Genomic DNA, 22,927 nt, shown 5'->3' with positions numbered 1-22,927 from the left:
TATTTATTCCCTTATTAAGTTTGATGTCAATAATGCACTGCATTTCAAAAGGAACAATGAGGTACATAATTACAATACTAGAACGAAAAATGACATTCATTACTCCACATCAAGGTTGCCTTTAGCACAAAAAGGGGTGTGCAATGCTGCAAATAAGATTTCTGATCACTTACCCATGATATAACTGTTGTACAGATAGCAAAGTAAAATTTGAAAACAAACTGAGAAAGTTTCTCCTTGACAACACCTTCTATTCTGTAGAAGAATTTCTATTACTGTAATGGGTAAAATGTGGTGGATAGGAATTGCTGGCTCCATAGATATGTTAGGATGAATACAGATCAAAATATAACTCATTTGAATAACAAGCTGAGTAATGTAGATTGGAACAATATTCTGATAACGCATTACAGTTATGGCAAATTCCCAAGTGAATTATACTACAGTCTCAAATAAACCTGTCCATTAATTAAAAAGAGAATTCAATCACATGCTGTAATCTGAAACTTATTACCAAGTTCAGTCCCTGAAGCTAGAGAGAAACTAAGATGGTATCAATATACTACATTAAATGACTTGAGTAATAAAAAATTAAAAGAAGAGTTCAAAAAGTATCAGAAATACTATGTAGACCTCCTAAATTAAAAAAAAAAAAAAAAAAAAAAAAAAAACAGAAATATTTTGGAACTGTCATTCATAACTCAATTAATATTTCCAAAACATCATGGTCATTAGTAAATAGAGAAATAGGTAAATCTGGAAACATACAATGGAAAATCACTTGCTGATAAATGGTACAACAGAAACTTATCAGAATAAAGTAGCAGATCTATTTAACAATTATTTTGCCTCTGTTGGCTCCAGCAGAAACAACCAGCTTAAAAATCACAAACACAAATTCAGATATACACCAGTGTCACGAAGTATATTTTTGACACCAACAAGTGAAGATCAAATAATTAAAATAGTAAGTAGCTTGAAGAATTCTCATGTAGCAGGATATGATGGTCTTAATCTGGCCACTCATAAGAAATGTATTCATACAACTGCATCACCTTTATCAGCAGTTATCAACTCTTATATGGAAGATGGTCTATATCCAGATGAGTTAAAAATTGCTCAAGTTGTGCCTCTTTTTAAAAAGGAAACGTAGATCTAGTTGGAAACTATTGATCCATATCTGTTCTGCCAATAATAGCCAAAATCTTTGCAAAAGTAATATACGTAAGAATATGGAATTTCCTGATAAGCAAAAAAGTTATTTCTAAGGGGCAGTATGGGTATGTCAAGAGGTCATCCACCATTACAGCAGCATCCAACTTAATTGAAGATGTCACTCAAACAACAGGCAATTAAGAACATGTATGTAGCATCTATCTAAACTTATAAAATGCATTTAATTTTGCTGATATGACCATATTGCTAGAAAAACAGTGGATCTATGGCGTTTGAAGCACAGCACATAATCTGATTAGATCCTTTTTGACAAATAGGAAGCCATTTGTGTCTATTAGCACTACCAAGGGAGCATACAAGTCAAACACCAAGGACATTAATTTTGGTACCTCACAGAGGTCAAAATTAGGACCACTTCTTTTTACTGTTTATGTTAATGATATTCAGTCTATAACAAACCCGACTACAATTATCTTATATGTGGATGATACCACATTAATATGCGATAATCCTTGCTATTCAAAACTTGAAGTGGAATGCAATATTGCAGCAAGTATAATTCTGCAGTATTTTAATGAAACCAAACTAAAATTAAATACAGATAAATCAGTCCATTTGAATATGATCTTGGAAGGCAAAAAAACTCCTGAAAACTAAATTTTAATGTTCAATGATTACATTAAAAAAGAATACTTGACCAAGTTTGGTTGTCTGAACTTGATGTGGAGTGAAATTGGTCTGATCATGTAAATGATATTTGCAACAAGCTAAGAAAACTGACACCTTTTTGTAACATTACTACTCTGAGGCAAAAATATTCTGCACTATTTTAATCCTATCTAAGCTATGGGAAACCAGCAGTAAACATAATATGAAAAGAGTACTTATACTACAGAAGAAGGCACTTATAATTATGGAAAAGAAATGTGCCAGGGAATCCTGCTGAAATCTGTTTAAAGAATTAAAAATACTAAATTTTGATTACTCTTATGGGCTTAAGATAATGATTATGGCAGTAAACAGTAACAAAAGACCTAATAAAGAAATATATGACCACAACACTAGAGGCACAGAGAGGCCCCACAATATCTCTCATAGAACCACGCATTGTGAGAAAAGCCCTCACTGTCAAATCACTGAATTGCTTTCGCACAAATATCTCTAAATTGTCCATTACAGAGCTAAAAAAGAAATTAAAATTATATCTCCTAAACAGTCATCTGTAATCAATAGATGAGTTTCTAGATTTAGTACACTCATATGACGGGAGACCCTTGTTCTACAAATATATGACTCTCAGGTCCTGGACAGTGTCACAAATAGTAAATATATGAACATCAGATCTAAAGACTGTGTCACAAACTGTAAACTTCTTAATCTATGTATTGCAGTGGCAAATTGTTTTTATGTATAGTCCATGTATGTAACTAAATTTAGAAAAAATTGTGTAGATAATAATACCAGGCAATAATACCTAACTGTAGTAAGTAAGGCTCTGACGTATCCAGAAGACTGGAACAGTAAATAAATAAATAAAATTGTTACCAGTTGATGTTGGATCAAAATAAGTAAATCTGTGTCTCTTTTCTCCTGTTGACAAAAAAATCTTAAAAATGTTCAAATATGCACAAATTAATTTATGATGTGAATGTAAAATGATTCATTCCACATCACTGTGATCTATTATGCAATATGATCCATGGTACGTGTAACTAACTAACTAACTGTCTGCACTGCCACTGCAGTGTGGAAGATCTTCCTGTTGTGAAAGTACCTTACAGACATGTATCAAACAATGTATACCACATTGCCATATTTAATTTTTTATTTCTTCAAGTTTGTTTATAACCAATACTCATGGGCTGATGATCAGCTTTGTCACAAGTAATAGTCAAATGGAATGAAAAGGCACCCCAGACGATCACTCCTGGTTGTCAGGCCATATGGCAGGCAAAAGTCAAACTGGTATCCCAGCATTGTCCAGGGCATCCCTAGACATATCTCTGCTAGTCATCAGGGCTCAGTTCAAAGTGGGACTCATTACTCATCACAATTCTACTCCAGTCAATGAGTTTCTAGGCCAGAGGTGGACCAACACGTTATTGACCAGCTCAATTTGTGGAGCTCCTTCTCTTGAACAAATTATCTTATTTTTCTGAAATTCTGATCACTTGTTTGTCTGTACATGTACATCACATGTACTAATTTCCATCACATTTGAATAAATCCTTTGTGGTCTTTTTTGTGTTACAAAGTGACCATACAAACTTCCCCTCACCAATTTGATTCATATTGACAGGATGTGTAGGACACAACTAGGACTTCAACATGTGTAAACACGAAGACATAATTCTTAGCCAGTTTCGAAAAAAATTGAGTTTGAAAATTATAGGTGTCCTTATACTGTATGCTGTGTAGGGCCACCAATTTTTATAGAGTCAACAGCCGAGCAAATAAGCACTTATTTTCATATGCACAAGGTTTCTGGATTCAGCCTTGCTGCAGGTACTACATTTTTTGTGAGCTACATGCACCAATATTCAATGCTATACTTTGATATTGTACGACAACTGACTACCCTTGATGATTGTAAAGCAAGTCTGTTTTGCACTACATATATTGGAAAAATCAATGGACACGCAAAAGTTCAGACTCCTACGAGTCACTATAACTATTGTTTCCCATGTTTCTATGATCGTTATCACCCTAATTCATCCAGTGTTACACAGGTTACACATTATACTTGTCACAAATATGGAGAAAATATTATAGATAAAATGACTAAACTGATTTATGGAAAGTTCTCATGCAGCCTTTATTCGTTTCTAATCTCTTTAAGGGAAAAAATTTCTCCTTTTTTCCTGTTAAAGATTAGGAAAATAGAAAATTAATTATTGACTACTGATATTTTCCATGGGCATAATAAACCTGTTGTCAGAAATGATTGAGAAGAAAAAAGAAGAAAAAAGGAAAAAAAGAACCAGTAGCCAGATTTGATCCAGAAACCTCACACTTATGACAGTAACACTTGGTCTGTGAACACTAGCAGTTCTACAAGGCATACAGCATAAGCATGCATATAGTTTTAAAACTCAATTTTCCTAAAAATGGTTGAGATTTGTGTCTTCCTGCTTACATATGTTAAAGTCCTACTTGTGTCCTATACATGTTGTCAATATGAATCAAATCAGTGAGGGGAAGTTCATACAGTCCCCTTGTTAGAGTGCATGATCAAGCATTGGATAGATATGTTCCTAGCAGAACAGCTCATGATGGGAAGGACCCTTCATAATAAACAGTCTCTCTAAATAAACTTCTATGGCAACAAGGATTGCTGGACAGCAGTTGTAACATAAAGCAGAAGATGTTGACACAGTTACAGTAAATGAAACACGCTTGCCTGTCAAAAGACAACTATTGCAGCAGAATATTATCCAGTAAACTCTCACATAATCAAAAGAAATTCTGATCATGTCTAAAGGTTGTTAGTGACACCGTAGTTATCAGTGTCTAGACACTAATGGATAATGCAGGACCTGAAACTGAGGGTACGAAAATCAAAACTAGAAATGCTTAACTTCATTTTCAAATTTTCCTCTGCAAAGTACTCTATTGAACAACATTTTCCATGTTGCACTGTCAAATTATAACTGGAAACACAGTTCCTTGTAATAACTCCAGTTTACAGGGCACTTGCGGGAAACATTAAAAAGTTTCTCTTGCAGCTAGAATTAGTTATTGCATAACATTAGAGGAATAACAGTCAGATTATAGTATGTGGCAATTTTAACATTAATTTTCTGTCAAATAGTTAGAGCCATAAACAACTGGAATCATTGTTGTCAACTTTCCATTTGCTCCTGAAGGTCTCATTCTCAACAAGAGTATACTGGCATAGCAAACCTTGTTTGATATTCTGTTGCTGGACCTCACAAATTATAATGACGTAAAAACACAAGCCACAGTAAATGGTCTGCCTGATCACAATGGTCAATACACAATCTTAAAACTCATCAGAAGAAAAGCAGTGAATGGTCATACCCCAGTCAAACATGTTAGAATAATAAATAGGGAATCTATTAGCTTGTTTAGAAACAATTGACACTGTGAACACTGAGAGGAAGTGTACCAGTCAAACACAATGAACAAGAAATTCAATTCATTCCTGGAATTAATTCTCAAACATTTTGAAGTTTACTTCACCCCAAGGCAGATTAATATGAAATCAACCTGTTGCGGAAAGAAAGAGTGTGTAACAGTTGGCATCAAAATATCAAGTGCTAAAAAGAAAGACATGTATATAGAACAAAAGGGCTAGCACAAACCTAGCAGTGGAACCACATTAAAAAGAATAAAAAGAATACTGTAAAATTCTAACATGTGTAATCAGGAAGGCCAAACAAATGCATAATGCAGAAAAATTAGCAAGTCAAACAATAAAGTGAAAACCATATGCAACGTCAATAAAAGTGAGACAAAGAGGAACATAAAACCTGAACAAGCAGGAACTCCACAGTCCTCTAGCAGTGGCCCAGACAAGAACAATCAAAAAGCTACAGCCTCAGATTTTAGTAACTTTTTTCTCACAGTAGCTGAAAGAACAGGGAGACACAATAAACAATCTCCACAGGAGCCATAGAGCTACTAAATCATATGCAAATCACACCAAATATAGCACTTCATTTCAAAAGCACAATTCCTAAAGAAACTGAAAAAAACCATAAAAGCTATGGGTCTTGTGAATATGATTGAATCTCAAACAGGGTCTTAAAATCATGTGTAGACTTAATCAGTCACATATTCCACTATTTACATAACCTGTCAATGAAAACTGGGACATTTCTAGGTAGACTTAAACATGCAATAGGGATGCCTGTCGTAAGGGCCCCTTATTGTTAGAGGGCCTGCATAGCAAACACGCAAGGTGGGTTGGTAACCCCCTTCCAGCAGTGCAGAGAGAAACATCGCCAGCAGACAGAAACAGTAACAGGTTTTCCAAATAAACATGGAACTACTTTGCCAGCAAACATGTGACAGTGTTCCACCAATTGGAACACATATGACTACTGTAGCACTGCGCCAACCTGGCTTTATAAACATGCCTAGACTGTCAGACTGGCAGTGTTTACCAACTGCTAGGAGTAGCTCCAGCCAGTACTTATGCTGGCCCTAGCCTCATATTCACTCACCAGTCTTGTAGTAGTACATTGTATTTTGTAGAGTAGCTTTGGTCAGTATTTTCTTCCATTGTCTTGTTTCCTTATCTGTTTTGGTACCACAGAGTTGCGGTTTTTATTTTTATTTTTTATTTATTTTTTGTTCTTCATTTAAAACTTAGTATATGCCAAGAAGGCATTTTTTCTATAATTGTAATAAATTGTGTTCAAATTGACTGTAAGTTCTTTCCTGCCAATTGCAGGACACTACAGTTATTGATGACGAGGATGGGATTTTCATTTTCAAATGGAATGGCCTCCTCTGAGGAGCTTCTTCAGTCCTTGATGGAAACTCTACAGCAGATTCAGGCAATGCTCACGCATTCAGAAATTCGCTCTCACTTGCCAGAGTTGCAAGAAGTAGCTCATAGGGTCTACCCTATCGCAGGTAAATTGAACACGCTGCACATGGCTCCACTGACGTTTCCGGCTTTCGACAGGTTTGGCAAACCATGGTCAAATTATGTCAAACAGTCGGCAAAACAGATACTGGCACATGGGATCCATGACGAAAATCAAAGTTGGGATTTTTTTTAGCGAGAGTCGGTCCACAGCTATACCATTTAATTCAACAGTTGAACCCTGAGCAGTCCCCTCGAGATCTCTCATTTACTCACATCAAGGGCTGCCTTTTTGAGTATTTTGACGCACAAATACACGTCACCTCCACCCGTCAGACTTTCTTTTCTTGTCAAAAGTCTTCAGGTCAGACCTATCAGGAATGGATTATGATGCTCCAGGGTCTCTCCTGCGATTGTCAATTCCAGTGGGCTAACATTGCCTGCAACCAGTCTTATGCCTCTTTGTTGACTCGAGATATGTTGGTGTTTCACACACCAGACAAGGGTCTTTGGGCTGGTATTTGAACTTACAAGACTAGTCCCTCGACACCAGTCTGCCTATAATTCGTGTGTTTGAACAGTCTCACTGGTTACAGCTACCGCATCTTGATCCAGCTGTTTTTGTGGCTCGCCAGTTGCTAGCGCTGAGTGGGAGCGTCATCGATCTGTTGGCCCACTCCATGACAGGAAGTCTTTCACCAGGCTTCCACCTTGTGTGGACTACTTCCAGACTCACCAAAGGGCAGAGTGCCCCCACTGGCGAGCAAGATGCATGGCTTGCAGCCAAGTGGACCATATCGCCATGATGTGTCAGGCTTCACAGAAACATAGTGTTGATGCCATGCTTCCTGCGGACGCACAGGCTCATCACAATTCGTCACCTCAAAACCTGGAAGATTTGCATTCCATTGATGGCCAAGTATTCTCAATCATTCCCCAGTTGGGTACCCATTTTCTCATTACTTTGGAGGTTGTGCATATTCCGGTAGTCTTCCAAATTGACACAGCATCATCCATCTCTACTGTGGATGGTGCCACATACCAACATCTGGGCTTGCCAGCTTAATCCCAGTACACTTGCACGTTGCGCGGTTTCAGTAATCACTCTATATCCATTGATGGCGTATTTGCACACAAATCTCTAACAACAGTCGTTCCTTCACCACTCAGTTTTTGGTGGTCAAATCCCCTTGAGCTATTAATCTTCTGGGTGTGGACATTTTTGGTCGTTTGGGTTTATCAGTGCAGGACGCAGTATAAGCAGTGTTGATTCCCTCATAGGATACCCTCCTCACCCTATCACTCAGGAAATGCGACACGTTGTTCTCATCCTCCACACCAAGGATAAAGGGTTTCACTGCACGTGTTCAGCTTCTTCCCTCCAGTGTTCCTCGTTTTTTTAAGGCCCGCCCGGTCCCCTTTGCTCTCCGAGACAGGCTCTAGGTGTAACTTTGCCACTTACAGGATGAAGGCATCCTTTCTCCCATTGCACACAGTCACTGGGTGACGCCTATCGTGTTAGTAGTGAAGCCAAATGGTGTTTTATGCAGCTGTGGTGATTTTAAGGTAGCGGCCAATTCTCAGTCCATCATCAATGCCTATCCTGTGCCATTGGTGGATGACATACTCACATGTCCCATCGGTGGATGACATACTCACACATCTTGCAGGCTCGACTGTTTTCGCCAAAACTGATTTGTGTGATGCTTATTTGCAGCTGCCGTTGGATGAGGAATTGCAGCAGATCCTAGTCATCAATACCCTGCGTGGCCTTTTCCAGTACAACCGCCTCCTGTTTGGCATTGCCAGTGCCCCGCCATTTTCCAATGTTATTTGGAACGCCCCATAAGCCAGGTGCCCAGGGGGCCATTTATCTGGACGATGTAATTGTCGGTATCTCATCTGCAATGGGCCTTGTGGCTGGACCAGATGTTTCCGGTTTTTTCCAATGCTGGCCTGCATTGCTGGAAAGAAAAGTGTGACCTTTTTGCATGAGAGGTCAGCTATCTCGGATTCACGATTGATGCCCGCAGCCTACACGCATCTAAGGAGTATGTCAAGGTATTCAAAACCTGCCTCTTCCCACCAACATGACCCAACTGCAGTCCATCCTCAGTCAAATCAACCATTATCGGCGTTTTATACCCCACGCCACCGAGATTTCGGCGCCCGTGACCAGGTTGTGCAAGGATGCACTTTGGGTTTGAGACATGGCATGTGAGCAGGCTTTCACATGTCTCAAGTGAGCTCTCTCCTGCCCTCCTTTTCTGGCCACTTACAATTCTTCCCTGCCCCTCATCATTGTCACTGATGCCTCAGATTATGGCCTGGGTGCAGTCCTCTCACATGTGGTTGATGGCGTTGACAGGCTGGTGGTTTTCACATCCAAAAAATTGACCGACACTCAAATCAAATACAATCAAATTGAAAAGGAAGCTTTGGTGCTGGCTTTTGTCCTGATGAAGTTCTGTAATTTCGTGTATGGTCGTCATTTCATGCCACAGGCCAACCACAAACCTTTGATTTCTTTGATTCATGTGGATGCTGCAGTGCCCATTTGGACGGTGCACTGCCTCCAATGTTGGGCACTCTTCCTGGCGACGTTCGACTTTGATATTGTCTACCACAGCTCTAAACGGCATGCAAACACCAATTTTCTGTCTCAGCTGCCTGCCAGGGAGGACTGTGAGTTTGACGCTTCCCCCTTGGTTTGTTCCTATGTGGACCCAGACGTGGACGCAACTCTGGATGCATTTGTGTTGGATACCGATGCAGTCCGGCAGGCCACTGCTCAGGAACAGACACTGCAAGCTCTCTGCCACCAAATCGCTGTGGGTTGGCCGACCAGCCATCATAGCATCTGCAATGCAGAGGTCCAGCACTTTTGGGATCATCAGCACAGTCTCTTTCTCCAAAGTGGTGTTATCCTTTTGCGTAGTGATTCCGACATTACCCAGGTGGTCATACCGCATGTGTTCCATCACCATGTCCTCAATCTTCTCCACAATGGTCATTGGAACATTGTCCTCACCAAACAACTGGCCTACCACGCACTATGGATAAAGACATTGCCTCCCTCATGTCAGCATGCACCAAATGGAAAACACATAAAGCAACACCCCTGTGTGAAAATCTTCATCTGGATTTTGCAGGTTTCAGTTTGCAAACTGTTTAATATTTGTTCCTTAAAAGAGGTTTCCTTGTAAGTATGATTTGTTAAAACTGAATTTCAGTAATATTGTTATTATGGCAGGTTCACTAGAGGTGGTGGAAGTATTCAGTACCAGAGGGAATTCCTTAAAAAGAAGTTTATTAACGTGGAGTTTTACTGTAATGTTATATATTGATGTCATTAGCTACCACTCTATTTTGCAGGAAAACAGGCACCAACAAAATGGTCTCTCTCATGCTGTGTGCATGCATCTAGTGGCTGGCAATTACTCTGGATTTGTATTTTGGAGAAGCATATTTGAAATACACTACTACCATCTTCAACTTTTCTTCTTCCTGTATTCCAACAACTTCTTCAGCAAAGTTCACCCTGTATCTACTGATACATATTTAATTTTTGAACCATGATACAATTTACGGCAAAAATAACATACTAGGCCTTTTATTGGCATAGAACCATCCAGTTCTATTTGTAGATGAAGATCGTTAGAAACAACCATCATAAAATCTCTGATAAAGTGCAAATTTCACTAACTTTATCACTGACAGTCATCTTAACATGCATGTGGAAGAATGGCATATGTCCCTTGACTCACCTCAAAACTTACAGACTAGAAAATTTGAGAATAATTCTTCAGTTACTTCACAACACTTTTCTAATGGTGTTTACCACAATACATTAATAAAGGAAATGAAAAAGGTTTTTGTTACAACTGGCCTAAACTTTGTTTCACAGTTTATAAATACTGGATCTGATAGTAGCACCAGCAGGAATAAGTCTGTAAGACAATAAATAAATAAAACTTTGTTAAATGATATTGACAGACTAATTCTCCTTGATAGGCATCTGATGGACAGGGTGAATGTACAGTTATATAACTGTTTCCTATTGGAGAAACCTTACTGTGAATGGCTGTGGACTGATGAAATGATGAACCCTCAGCTTCATATGACTCAAGAGAGAGGTGCTGGTCACACAGGTTCATGACAGCTGGATCCTTGGATGGCTTAAGGCTTCCGCCCTTAGCAAAAACCATCTTTTTGCTAAGGAAGAAACCACCTGAGAAACATAATTGGTATGCTACTTTCTCACATGTGTTAAACATCACTGCCACTGAGATGTGAAAGATTGCTAGAGACAAACAATGTGTCATCAGCCTGGTGCTGAAGGAGAGCTAGTCAGTGAATGCAATACAGTGAGAACATTTGCAGGACATGAGGACAGAAGAGTTAACAATAACTGGTGACAAATGTAAGATTTTAGGTACTTTTGAGGTAGTCCAGCTGAAAGTTGGCACCGAAGTTTGATGCTCTGGAAGCATAAGAGAAGGAAGATATGGATGAAAACTGCTGAGCCATAGAGTGGAAAAGTGTCTTTCATATCTAAATTTCACCCTACAGTGGTTGGTATTTGAGACTTCATGCTGATCCAATCCCATGGTCATTTGAGTCAATTCCATGCTGTACTGATTTCCATTCAGTCTATGATGGATTTCATTTTAGTCTGACTGTTCATTTTGATAAAGATTCAACTTAGCATCTATTTTTAATGCCTGCTTCTGACTCTGACTCTTGTGACAACACAAGCTACAACCTCCACATTAGTGTAATAAGTTGTTAAAAATGTTGACATGATGTATTTTACACTGTTATTGTGTAGTGAGCACACCCTCTATAGATGGCAGATGTGACATCAGACAGTGTGTGTGGGAAGGGATGCTGAGAGCAAGGAACATTCTGTTGTTGATAGCCATAAGGGTAACATGTTTTTAGTGTAGAACTAGTCAATTTGTTTTAATAATGTTTTCTGTACTACTCGAATTTTTATTCAACCTATCAAAACAAATATTCAGATATTTAACTTTAATGATCATAACAACTTTACAAGAACTCCTGTGTGACAATATTACATGCAAAATCAAAGCTATAATTTAGGTACTGAGTGAAGTTACAGCAGTGTGCAGGTGAAGTGAATTTCAAGATGTATGTTTGAATCCTAAAAGGCATCGAAATTCTACAAGGATACTGAAAGCTGCAGCTGGCTTGTAAATTGTGAATCACCAGCATAACAACCATGGGATGCCACTGAGCAGCAGCAGTCCATGGCAGGCAGCCAGAAAACACAAGAGGCAGCATCAACCACACAGCAGCAGCAACATCAGTGTACTGGCTCCATGAACTTTATTGGAAGCAGCAGCACTCCGCAAGATAAGTGTAAACAACAAAAACTGAATTGTCTGGTACAGAGGTATGTTTTTGAAACTTGTACTTGGTTTAGCTAGATCGTCAAAATGAATAAATCAAATGGATACTGTGTTAACGAAGCCATCAGTGACTGTAAATCTTCAGAGAATGAAATCAGTATATGTTCTCTTAATAGCTCTGATATGAAAGTGGATCACCAGAATTTAATATTGCAAGTTTTAGCAAAAATGAATGGGCAGTTGTATGAAATTAAGAAAAGTATAAAGAATCAAGGTGCTGAAATTATTAGTAGTATCAAGTCAATGAAAAGTATGTTGACCAATGGAGGCACTGATACTCAAAACAAGCTGAAGTTGGGGATACAATGTAACTCAAGTGAATACATAAGGTTTAATGGCAAGGTTAAGAATGCAATTTACAGAATAGATTGCAACTTAGAAACTAAATCTTCTCCATTGGAAGAAATTAAAGTATGTGAATACTTGCAGCAGCAGATAATGTGAATGGGTGTGATATAGTGAATGCAGCAGTGACTAATGAGCATGTTGATGCAGATCAAAATTATATGATTTTAAAGGTGACAGTTATTTCTTATGATAACGTTGCTGTTTAATGGTTTTCAACTTCTCCCAGCATAATTCATGGTGGAACAGCTCACAGGTGACTGATCAAGTGTCACTGTCCAACAGGCACAATATTTCAGCATTGTGTTCATCATCTGATGATCTGAACATGGTCATTTGCTGAAATACTGTGCCCATTAGACATCCAGCCATTCAATAGTGAACTATTACATCACTGTTGTTTTTAATGATTTTATTTGTGTTAATGATGAAGTGAATGGCAAAGAAACTGTTGATAATGGAATTGGTAGTGATTTGGACAATGATGTAAGAGATCTTTTTGATAATGTAGAAAATGTTAATGGGGCTAATGTCTTGTGGTGGTGAAGCCAGATACAACAACTGTGGTAAAAAATACAACACTGTAAAATCAAGGGGGTTAAGATCAAACATGAGTGCATTGATAGAAAATACTTCATAATATAAAGTATGTAGCATTGGTGGTGCTGGAAAAATGAAGGGTATGGAACACTAAGATGTGTTGATTAAGAAAATGCAGGAAGTACATGATACTATAGAGGGATTCCCCTGGTTTTATAAACTTAGAAAATCCTGAAGTCAGAGGGACTCAGAAGAGTTTACTTGTCTGTGCTGGCAGTGTTGTGTAAACTATTGGAAAGCCAATAAATTGAAATTTACAAGGGCATTATTATCTAAAATAAACGAGAAAAATTCATGGAAGGAGATTTATAAGTATGGTAATTATTTGATAGTTATTTGAAAACAGAGCTACTGGAAAAGGAGTTTAGTATAATCATCATACTTCCAGTTGCTTATAAATGTAATTTTTAATAAATTCTATAATATTTGTTCACGTAAAGGGAAGGAATGTAAGAAGAAAAAAATAGTGCAATAAAACGTTAAAACAGAGATAGTTTGACAATGAGACCTAGTTTTATATAGAATGAAAGATACACACATACATCTTCAAAAGTGTAGATAGAATATGAGTGAATAATGGTGTATGTGTGTGTGTGTGTGTGTGTGTGTGTGTGTGTGTGTGTGTGTGTGTGTGATGAAGGCTTTGGTCAAAAGAAATGTGTAAGTGTCTTTTTGTTTTGCCTGTCTGCAACTCAATGTGTCAAGTTTACAGTGAGTAGCAACCTATTTTGTTTGTATATTATTTCTGTGAAGAGTGCTTTATGACTGGAATTCATACCCTTCTTAAAGCTTTTTCTTTACCAAGATGAACCTTTTGGTGAAAAATTTATTTATTTGAGATGGAATTCCTATCCATGCTATAATTATTATGAATGCTGAACAGTGGCGCATAATGAGTTAATATTCAGAGTTATAGATACATAAATGCAAAGTTAAAGGGTAAATATCATTTAGTGTTCTCTAGAACTGATGTAATTTTTGTTTAAAATTGATTTTAAGTACATTTTCATTTATTAGAATCATTAAATGTTTAGTTTGTTTGGATTCATACCGAATAAGGCCACAGAATTAAACTGCTAGTGGGCAGTTAATTCTAACCAGGTGACTTACATCTGTCATAATTAAATAATAAATATTTTAAAACAGATTTTAACTAATATTTCTGCTATGATGGTTGAGTAACTGCACATTTTCACCATTTCATCATTGTTATTATTATTATTGGTATTATTATTATTACAGTAAATATCTTTTGTTTCCTGTGAATAGTTCTAAAAAATTTCAATTTGGTTTTTGTTTCTACATTATATGTATTCTAGACAGAAGTCACCTTTTTTAAAAATTTTGTTCTTCATATTACACATATCAAATTTTTGGGGGTACTGTGATAATATGAATCACAGTCTCCACTTATAAGTAGTAAGTAGTTAAAAATGTGGTCATAGATTTATTATACACTTTTATTATGTAGTGAATGCAGCTTCTATAGCTGGTGTACATGACATCAGGCGGTGCATACTCAAAGAGGGTCTGAGAGCAAGGAGCAAATATTCTGCTGTTGGTGGCCCTGAGAGTATCGGGTTTTTATACTGTGGTGCTAGCCAATGTAACTTAATAAATAAATTGTTTACTAGTTCAACATTTATTCAAGCTATCATGGGAAATAATCAGATATTTAACTGTTATTATAAAACTGTAACAGGTCTTCATACTCTGTTATTGCTTTCTCAGTCTGACTCCAGAATTGATTCAAGTTTTGACTTTGCTGTCAATGAGATAGTCTCATGAGCCCTCACTCTGTTCTGTTCCAGTTACTTTAGTACAGTTTCTTCTATTCTGCTCCATGCATAGTTACAGTACATGGCACCCTATGCTACTTGTCATACTTCTGCTTTGGAGAAGACACTATCATTAGAAGTTCAGAACATTTAACAACCACTTACTTGAATCATCAGTAAATCTGACTAAGGAGCCTTGGCCAACTTACAAACAGCTTTACTCCCATAAAAGAATTAATATCAATGGCTGACAGTGGTCAGTCATCCACTGAGTGCCAACCATTTACCCAAATGCAGCTGCTCGTTGCATACACTGCCACATGTTATCACCCACTGATCACTAATTCTACACTATTGGCAGCTGATACAACACATGTGTGAGCTCAGACTATCTACCTGGCTTAATAGAGCTCATAAAATCCTACTACCTTAGTCATTTTACTGTGTCAGCTCTGCCAAAGCACCTCAAGATCCAAGACTCTTTATATATCATATTGACTTTCTTATTTTCACAAAGGAATGTTGTTATCCTTGTATAGTTCCCAGTGGCCCATATCTAGGCCTCAGAATCTTTCTTTCTGAAAATAGGTCAAAATTAATTATATTCTCACTGTAATTTCAACTTACGATATTCTGGCAAGCAGTTTGGGATGTTTTACAGAAATAGCATCCATATCACTGCAACAATATCTTACTGGGCAATAGCAATGAAAGTTACACCACTTGGGAAGCTATCATGCAACTGAAATGTAGTGAAGGCTTACATGGACTTAGGGAATGCATAATTTATCCACACATATTGTTACAAACCTAAATATGAGTTTTTGATGCTGAGAAACTTTAGAATGATTAGTAACACTTATTTCTGATTAACTCCTACATGTTCTTAATATGCCTTGGAAATATTTCTTTCTAAAGCTAAAGCTACATCTTCTGGCCATGTCAGGTCTTTCAGTATCAACTGGCTGCCAAGTCAGACTCTAACAATGGTGTCATTCAGGTGCAATAAAAAGAGGCATGGAATCAGTATAACATTACCACAGCCTTTGAAACCTTCCCAGAACTTGGAGCTACTACTTCTCACTCAAGAAGATCCCAACTGGCATTACAAATCTGGGTACACACAATTCCAGTCTTCCCACCCAAGCAATATTGGGAATCAAACACAAGTTTTCCACATATCAGACATACTGAAAAATTAGCTATGAGGGAAGACAAAAATTTCTTTCTACTTCAGAGGAGATGCATGAGCTGCTCACATTTCATTTTTCAAAGGAAACTGCTGGTGGTTTCTTGAGAATGTTCATAAAAACAAATTCTTTCTTGTGTGTTACTGACAAAATTTCTAAATATTCCCTGCACACTGTGTCAACAGACATTTATGAAAGAAGATTTCTAGGCTACTGATATTACTTAACAGAAATATCTTCAGATTCAAGATCATAAAAAGAGACTTCAATCATGATGTGTCAATATTTCACTAATTCAGTAGGAAACACATATAATGTTCAATAACTAGCTTTAGTTTTGTACAGCACTGAGTAAAGACTTACTCTCCTCTCCTTTGTTTTGTCTTGTATTCAATTGAAGGCTTGTTAGATGGTGTCATATGGATGCTAGATGCAGTCATTGGGCAGGCTGTTTCTCTGCTAGTCAACATAATTCCTCCCATTGCTCCACGTTGTGGAGACCTAAAACCATAAAATGGACAGAGAAATTTGACAATGATTGCATCCAACTGAAGATCAGTATTCTGTCACTATCATATTATGACAGTGTAGAACCAGTAAGCTTGTTGTACAGCTAATGTGATGATCTGGGCTCACATGATTCTTTGGTTGACCTCTTTGCATCCTCAGGATGGTTGTGTTACCATCCTTTGATACTAATGTCCATGACCAACCTTTACCCCTTAATTACCTAAGTTGTAAAGCCTTCCTCAGATCTAGTCCTGCCAACTGGCTACATACAAGAGAGCAATATTTGTTTCAGTGTGATTAATCATAAAATCATGTTCATGTGTGAGTAAAATATTTGAACTCCCCAAAAAATTCTTATTTTTAAGGATTTCCCTCCACATTTACTGCTATGTATTAATATTGATTTTTCTTTCCCACTTATGTTATAACATCTCTGAAATTGTTTTGAGTCACTAGTAATTCTATAATTATTGAAGTATTTTTTTTATTTAAAGTAATATGGGATCATACAGGTCTTTATCAAGGGTAAATTTGCATTGCTTGCACAGTTTGTGTGTCTTTTTCTTTAGTCACAAACTTATGAGGGTTTGAGAAGCTCTTACAGTTAGTGTGAAGAAATCTTTTAATTACAATTTTTTTTGTCTGCTAAACACCATACTGGAAGTATAACTGAATTTTTTAGTATGAACTGGAGGGAAGTGAAGAGGATTTTTATCTCTAGTAAATAAAATATTTCTCAGAGAACACAGTGCCAAAGAAAATGTAGTGAGAGAAACAGTACAGTGATACCTCAGTTTTTTAACCCTGTGAAAAGGCATTTGAAACAGTTCACTGGAGTATCCTCCTGCAGAGCCTGGTTGTTAGTGCAAACTTAAAAGATAGATAACTGATAAGGCATCTGTACACAAGACAAAAAGTAGCAATGATGAAACAAGTGAGTGTTGGAAGAGGTGTTAGGTAAGATTTTTGTTTGTCACTAACACTTTTCAATATTTATATTGAGAAATTAATGGATAAATCTGTTAGGAAAACAAGAAGCCTAATAATAGGATGAGAAATTATAAATACAATTAAGTATAAATATAAACAAATAGTCTTCACAAAATGAGGGGAAAAAACTACAATTTATGCTGGATAGGATTGTAAAAAACTATTTAGTAAGTACAATTGAGGGAAAAGCCAAAGTGATGACCTTTGTCAAATATGAATTGTAGTTCAAATATAACTGGAAGTGAACACCTTGGATGAAATAAAATGTTATAGCTACTTAGGACATTTGGTGACAGAAAACAAAAACCGTTCATAAGAAATAAGGGGTAAAATATCTATAGGAAAAAGAGTTTCCAAAAGATGAAAGGCTTCTTGAAAGGAACAAATTTAAAAAGTAGATACAAGAAGAATGAAAGAGATTCACCAAGTGCTTTGTCCAGAATATTTTGTAAGATGATGGCGGCGCGTGTAGACGTACTAATAAACCGATCCGCGGAAAATTGCGAGTTTTTAAATCCTGTGTGTGTAAAATGCAGTAAGAAGGTGAAATATGGTGATAAATTATGTTCGTAGTCACAGAAATGGATCCATCGGCAATGTTTAAATGTCTTAGAGGAAAAAAACATGACCTGTGACTGTGGAAATGTGCACTGTAACTATCGTCATATCGTGTGTTTACAAACGGAATGCGAAGAAGAATGCACGACTTCTTCATTAAAATATGATCTTATGTTAGCTAAACTATATGTAGAGAAGCTTGAATCAGTGATAGTGTACAGAAGCTGGAAGAAGTGATAGACCATTCAAAAGGTAGTGAAACGGTTGTAAACGAACAAAACGGTAACTTTATCAGGCCTAAAAAGTTTTGTCGTGTTAATCGTAACGAAAACAACTTTCGTCTCCCACAAGCAAATAAGTTTGAATTTTTAACGTGTGATGAATATGAAATATGTGAAAAGAGCCAAAGAAAGGAAGTACTTTCATCAAATGCAGCGACCACAAATCATTTCAGTAGGCCTACGAAGTCCTGTAATAACAAGAAAGGAAATACCAGAAAATACATGGAACATACTTATCGTGCAAACAAGCTATCTACCAATACAGGTAAGAAGAAAAAAGAAGATATTGTCATACTTTCAGACAGTCATGGAAAGGGCTTAGCCGACATTTTGTGTAACATGCAAACTATATTCAAGGTTAGTGGAATAACGAAACCGGCTGCCCCTTTGCGCAAAGTTTTAAAAGACTGTGAACATTCTTTGAAGCTTGGAAGCAACTGTCTAATAATAGGAGGTGCTAATGATGCTTATAGGAACGAGGGCAAACTCGCCACAAGAGCTCTAAGAAGTACATTACAGAAAATTACAGATGTTAACTTCTTCATTGCCAGTATCCCATAAAGACATGATCTTATAGAAGAATCCCTGTGTCAACAAAGAAATCACAGTTACTAATAGGAAATTTGAGAAAATCTGCCAAAGCCTCCCAAATGCCACATATGTGGACGTACCATCCGCAGAGAGAAGTCATTTTACAAGGCATGGGCTTCACAGAAATAAACTTGGAAAATCATTCATTAGTCGAGAAATCCTTAATGCAGTGAAGGCAGTTAAGGACAAGAATAGCACGACCATACCACTTCGACCACCAAACACAGCAACTGAAAATTTCCAACAAGAAAATGAAACTGAATCACTGACAATAGGTCCAGCACTAGAATCTCCACTTTCGTCAAAAACAGCTGAGATAAATGATTCAACTAGGACAGAAGTTTCCAAAGCAGTTTCAGCAAAAGCAGCTACATACTACGCAACTGCATCATTAACAAGAAAAAAAACGCCTGATGTGCCAACAGCCAATGACCTTTCATCAGTATTGGCCGCTCCTCAGTCTTCAACAGTGAAAGACTTTTCACCAGCTTCACCATCATCAGCAGTAACAGAAGCAAACAGAAGAAGCACAAGAACCAGGAAACTTTCAACTCTGCAGGATTTTTGGTACTCGGCCTCAGTTACAAGACTAACATAAGGCAGATACACCAACTTCCAGGTCAAACCGGCAACAGACTCACCTCCACTGTCATCAACAGAAGAATAACCATGCCACCAGCCCATCTGAAGGATTTCTTAGCATCAGGTCTAAAGGGAAAGGCGCCACCAAGATAAGTGAAAACAAATGCCTAACAGTGTTTCACCAAAACATTCAAGCCATAAAGAACAAAGCACGACAGCTAGAAGTAGAATTGGAAAAATTTGATAGCCAAATTTTGTGTATCACTGAACACTGGTGCAAAGGGAAGCAAATTGAACACATTGCATTAGCCTTATTTGACCTTGCATGTTACTATAGCAGAATCTCAATGAATGGTGGAGGTTCATGTATCTATGTAAAAAAAGGTATGTAATTTAAAGTAAGATATGATCTTTTAGATATAGGTGAGGACAAACATTTCGAACTTTCCGCTGTTGAAATAATAGGACCTGGTATAGCAAAAAAATTAGTCATATTTTGTGTGTACCGCTGTCCTAGTGGAGACATTGATATATTCTTCTCAAAACTGAATCAAAGATTAGACAAGGTTTCTGGACCAAAAGCAAATGTAATTATCTGTGGTGACTTAAACATTAATATGATGAAGCCTGATAAGGCTAGCAACATATACGTGAATATTCTAAGCTGTTATGGAATATCCTCCCTTGTCAATTGTCCAACTAGAATAACGAAAGAATCCTCCTCATCTATAGATCATGTAGCTACAGATATTGATAGTAAAAAAATGTCATATTGTTGTCCAAAACCTGGGCCTAGCAGACCACCTCTGCCAGATCTTAAAAACTAACGTTCATGTAGAAACTCCTCCTAAACTTTGTACATACAAAGGAATGTTTTCCAAATCAGCCCTGCATCAGTTTAAATCCCAGCTAGAATATGAAGATTGGAGGAAAGTCTATGCAGAAACCAACGCAAATCAGAAATTTATCAAGTTCATGTCAATTTTTAAACTCAGATTTGAAGAGATGTTTCCCAAAACTCTTTATCAAATTAAAACTACAAAGAGAAATCAGTGGGTGACTACAGGTATCAAAAAATCCTCATAAACTCTTAGATATATCAATTCCATAAAAAATAATCAATCTAACCCAGAAGTTCTGCAATCCTACAAAAAGTACAGGAAAATTTACAGAAAGGTGTTGCTAGCCACAAGAAAACTTTCAAACAACAAAATATTACTTGAAGCTGAAAACAAGAGCAAAGCAGCCTGGAACATCATCAAACAGGATACATCTAACTTTTCTAAAAAGGACCTCAATTCACATATTAAAAACAAAGATGTACCAGTAGGTAACCCTAAAAAATTAGCTGATTTTGTAAACTCATATTTCAGTAGTATTGCAAAAAAATTACAGCAGAAATTTCCAGATACGTATGATTTACCTACTCAGAACCGGCCAACAAACTCAATGGTGCTCTTGCCAACTATAGAAAGGGAAGTGGCACTAGTAGTACACCAACTAAAAAATAAAACTTCAGTAGGACTTGATGAAATCCCAGTCTGTGTAATTAAAGATTGTATAGACTCCATAAAGGGCCCATTAACAGACATAATTAATGAATCTTTCGAATCTGGATACTTTCCGGAGTACCTAAAACAAGCAAAAGTTATACCTATCCTTAAAAACGGAGATGTGGAAAATGTAGAGAACTACAGGCCGATCTCTATACTGTCTATCATTTCTAAAATAATAGAAATACTAGTCAAAAAGAGACTGCTAAATTACCTGAGTAAATATAATCTTCTTTCCAATGACGAATTTGGTTTTAGGCCCGGAAAAGGCACACAATATGCTATAGCACAGTTCACTAAAGTAATTTAGAAGCACTGGACAAAGGTGAAAATGTAAGTGGTATCTTTTTAGACTTGTCCAAGGCCTTTGATACAGTTGACCACAAAATCTTACTTCATAAATTAGGGCAAATAGGAATAAGAGGTGTGACAAAGAAGTGGTTCAAATCATACTTGGAAAACAGAGTTCAGCGAGTTGAGATATCACAAGTTTCAAACAATTCCCTTATAAAACACCTGTCTGACCCAGAAAATGTGAATATAGGCGTCCCACAGGGAAGTGTATTAGGCCCAATATTGTTTCTTATATACATTAACGACTTCCCACAAAGTATCAGACATGGCGAAAAAATACTTTTTGCTGATGACAGCAACATAGTAATAACAGGTGAAAATCCAACACAACTGTCAGAAAGAGCAAACAAGGCTCTCAATGATGTCCACAACTGGTCATTAAAAAATAAAGTAACCCTAAATGTAAAGAAAACTATATTAACTTCCAATTGAACAAAAAAAACACAATGCCACTAGAATAAAAGTTAATAATAATGAATTAGAATGTGTAACAAGTACCAAATTCGTAGGGATGAATGTAGACAGCCAACTGATATGGACAAACCATGTCAACATTTTGGCAAAGAAATTGTCCACAGCATGCTATGCTCTTAGAATCCTTGCACCGATATGCAATAATACCTGTCTTAAAATAACATATTAGAGATATCTACACTCAGTCCTCAGCTATGGGATCATGTTTTGGGGAACAAGTGCCAGTAACATACAAACTGTGTTCAAAGTACAAAAAAGAGCCATAAGGATAATAACAAATAGCAACAACAGGGCCCACTGTCTAGAATTATTTAGAAAGCTAGGAATTCTAACTGTTTCTTGTGAGTATATCTTTCACAACATAATGTTCATTAAGAAAAATCTCAACATGTACAACACAAACAGCCTAATACATGGCCATGAAACAAGAGCTTGTCACCACCTCCATCTAGATAGAAAGAACAAGGCAAAGACGCAAAAAAGTATATTTTACAATGGGATAAAACTGTACAACAAATTACCACAAGAAATTACAGAAATAAATGAGCCCCTCACTTTCAGACAAAAGCTTAAAACCTTTTTAGTAAGTAAAAGTTGTTATACTGTAAAAGAATATTTAACATAGATGTAGATTATTAGCAACATATGTCATTATCACCAAAATATTACGTAATTATAAATATGTGTATGACTAGTTATAAAAACTACACAAAATATGAGAAACCTGTTTCATTGTAAATGTAAATGTATGCTCATGTGTTGTAATCTGACGACATCCATACAATATTTAATGTTCCACGGATGAATAAATAAATAAATAAATAAATATAGCATAGTGAATCAGTGACAGCCATAAAGAAAGAAGGAAATACTTGGCTAACTCTGATATGCTCTTTGTGAGAAAAATGTGTAATGTGAAATGGCTGGGCAGATTAAGAATGCAGAAAGAAATA

Source organism: Schistocerca piceifrons, chromosome X, assembly GCF_021461385.2.
Source record: "Schistocerca piceifrons isolate TAMUIC-IGC-003096 chromosome X, iqSchPice1.1, whole genome shotgun sequence".
Lineage (NCBI taxonomy): Eukaryota > Metazoa > Arthropoda > Insecta > Orthoptera > Acrididae > Schistocerca > Schistocerca piceifrons.
The sequence above is the reverse complement of the archived record's forward strand: the minus strand, read 5'-3'. Positions refer to the sequence as shown.